Raw genomic sequence first — 3,370 nt, 5'->3', positions numbered from 1 at the left:
GGGGGGTAATCCTTTCTCGCGCGCGCTTGGAAAAGCCTCTCTGGCAGATTAAATGGAGCACGGCGCACGCTCCAACCATCTGTTCCTCCAGCGGCATCACACCGGCACGAGCGCCTCTTCTCCTGTCTCGATGCTTCCTTTTGTGTCTTTATGATCTTTATGAATCCGATCTGTCGCCGTTTATGCAACACTCAACATCCCGTTACAGCTTTCAAAATAAAATCCTTAATTCGGTTCTGAGCAGTTGTACCACTGTTGTAGCCTACATGCTACACGTATCCCCATTACATGTGGCTGACCTAAACCGTTTTGGCATGTAGTCTCTTTAAATTAAGCAAATGGCTAGAGAGATGGTTCAGTTTGGTAACCAGTAGGCTGACATTAAAAGAGCAAAGAATTTGACTAAACCTATAAAAAAAAAATAAGCGGCTATTCTTTTGTGTTTTATCCCTTCAAATCATCTTGGGACCCTTGGTGGTTCCTACCCTACATGTTGAAAACAACGCCTTAAAACCATAATGGATTATTATTATTATTTTTATTACCTTGCAGAAAACTCTTTGATTTAATATCTCGCAAATAGTTAGTTAGTTATAGTTCAAGCCACACAGACAAAAAAAAAAGTACAGGTAGTTTAATAGCTTTTGCATCGCGTTTTCAAATATGCTTGATTTATTTAGGCGATATGTGAGATCCGGTGTGTCACATATTGCGTTTTTCTTTCGGTAAAGTCAAGGGACTTTCGGTAAACTTTCAGGGGATTCCCAGCCAAATATGTGTAAGTTAAATATATATGTATATGTATATGTATAAACCTCCATGCCTGAAGAGAAACGAGCAAGTGGCCCAACAAACCTCGTGTCATACCGGCAGTATAAGCCATGTAGCCTAGGTTTCACTTTCAGGATTTCCTCAGTGCAAAAACACGTTGACCATATTTTGTATCTGCCTGGCTGGGACTATATCTTACCTCTGGGCCACTGGTTGTTATGGTAATAATAATATATCTGTTTCAAGACATTTGTGCCAACCTTTGAACCAAAGGCATGCCTGTTAACCGTGGTGCAATGCGCTCCTACCACTAGAGGATACTGTTGACTGGGATAAGACATGGCGCCCTTAAAATAACACAAACTCAGGGTATTTCTCAAGAGCTGCTGAAGAAAAGTGATTTCCGAAACAAACCAAAAAAATAAATAAATGAATGGAGCCGAATGAAGTGGTCAAAGAGCAAATGGTTATTATAGATAGTACATTATTGACTTCTCCGGGTTATTCGTGCGCAAAAGCAGCTTAAGATCAGGTGAAAGGTTGTTAAACTGCTATAGTCAGCTCTATAGGCTTCATTCTCTTAAAATATAACCACTTGTATTGTCATGTTTTTTTATGATTATAGCCTATAGGTTCGTTTTTCATCCTAAAACTGTATCAAACTGATCAAATGCCAGTGAACACTAAAAAAAAGGGCAGATTTAATTTAATTTGAGCTGCCAACGATGATTAGGCTAATTGATATTAATTACATAGCCTAGACTCATCGATTTGTTTTCTTTTTAAGTTAATCAGAAAAAGCTTTTACGCGCATAAAAAGTAATGTTTCGTGTTTGTTTGTTTTTTGGCGACTGAACTTCAGTTCCATGTTTGACAGGCTAAAGACTTTTTTTTTTTTTTGCTGCTGCACTTAAAGGTCCAAGAAGGAGTTGGCTTGAAAATATCTGTGGATGTTTTCGGACATGCGCAGATGGGAGATGCCATATTGGAACGGGGGCAGCAGCTGAAAGACGTCGCTCGCGTTGCTGTGCTCGTGCTTCAAGCGAACGAGGAGAAGGAGAGAGAGAGATAGAGAGAGAGATAGATATAGAGAGAGAGATAGAGAGGGAGAGAGAGAGGGGGAGAGAGAGAGAGAGAGGGTCTCGAGAAGGAGAGGCGACAAAAAACTTGGACAGGTAAGACAGGTGACGGCTCCCGCGGTCCTGGAAGGCTTTTCCGTGCTTGCTGCGTTTTGTTATTTACATTTTGTCGACGAAATTAACACAGGGAGAGTTATTTCTCCCCCCTTCGCTAAAAAGCCATGAAGTGCTCCCGAGGCGGTTTCTGTAGAAACAAGAAAATAGTCGCGAGCGTTCGTTCACGAGCCCAAGTTGTTCAAAGTGTCTCTCACGCGCTGTAATTAACAGCTTTCACCGGCTGGGAGGACGCTGGGACTCGCGGTAATACGTTTTATTGCGTTGCTTTTTCTCACTGTTTGTCTGTTTGTGTCCGTCATGTTGGCTGTGTACCTGTTTGTAAAATAACGTGAATTTTAATAATCTGCCAGAGTCACAGTTAAACCGTTATTTGAAGAGGTTTTTCTTTTAAATGTTGTGTCAAAAGACCACGACGCTATTTAGTTTGACGTGAACACGAAGTTGTTTTCATAGACCAACGTGTAGATATGACTTATTGCAGTCATTCGCGTGTCAGTGAGTCATTTGGGATTTTTTTCGTCACCCTTAGGTGCGTAAAAACCATCGGAAAATACCGGACACTGCCAAAATGTCAAACCACTTTCAACATGGCGGGTTATGGTGTTCGGGGGGAAAAACTGCGCCTTAAAATCTTTGAACGAGGAAAAAATAAAATGATGGCAGATAACGCGCCCGGTTCTGTTTCTTTTGATGGACATACACGAGGTTTAATCAATTAAATTCGAAGTGTGCTTTTGGCAATTCCGTGGGAGTTTTTTTCCGCTGCAGTTTTGAGTGTGCAAAGTACATGACCGGAGTGGCAGCCAGCCTGCTGGTCGGCTACACCCCTCACAGCCTCATCTTCCTCATGTGCACTTAACGTTTCCTCTTTCACTTTTATCCAAAAAATGCTCGAGCTCATGCGACACGTCTGTTTCCAGACCACGTTATATCAGATTAATGTCGTTTTTCCAAATAAAGCCGACAGCAGGATGATTTAATTCCACATTTTGCCTGTAATCTTAGATTAATGTGTTGATGATCGCACACTCGGGCGAGATATCTTTTCCCAGTTTATTGTTTCTCTATGTGTACATTTGCCACGATCAAGCAGATAATTGGGTTAAACCGCGCGTAGGCTATCTGTTTAATTATTTCTTTTTTTGCAGGCGGTCTGCAAATCCGGGTTTTACAGCTTTGCATTAGCCTATTCGAGGATTCCTCCGTATTAAATTCGTCCCCATAATGAACAGAAACAAAAAGAACTGCACGTTATGGAGCCGGCGCTAGACGCTGAATCAGTAAATCATGCTTTTAGACTTCTTGTTGCTCCAGATATATTTTTCCCATAGAGCTGCGAGTGGGGATGGATGGGAGCGTGGCAGTCTCATGCATGCTCCAGAAAAAGAGCACTTTTAGGGGGG

General features: G+C 41.8%; 1 protein-coding gene across 3 annotated transcripts in view; it reads left to right on the top strand.

Moving 5' to 3' along the window:
* Window positions 1–1,748: 1,748 nt before the first annotated feature.
* Window positions 1,749–3,370, top strand: part of sfmbt2 (Scm like with four mbt domains 2) — a 52,859-nt gene continuing 51,237 nt past the window's right edge. For 2 of the 3 annotated variants that reach the window (XM_032505862.1, XM_032505861.1), the window contains exon 1: window positions 1,749–1,946. The gene's annotated coding sequence lies outside the window, so the exon portion shown is untranslated. Of the gene's footprint in view, window positions 1,947–2,023; window positions 2,211–3,370 lie in introns of those variants that run through there. The other variant, XM_032505858.1, reaches the window with a different exon arrangement.

Source organism: Etheostoma spectabile, chromosome 23, assembly GCF_008692095.1.
Source record: "Etheostoma spectabile isolate EspeVRDwgs_2016 chromosome 23, UIUC_Espe_1.0, whole genome shotgun sequence".
Taxonomy (NCBI): domain Eukaryota; kingdom Metazoa; phylum Chordata; class Actinopteri; order Perciformes; family Percidae; genus Etheostoma; species Etheostoma spectabile.
This window is presented reverse-complemented; position numbering and strand designations above follow the sequence as displayed.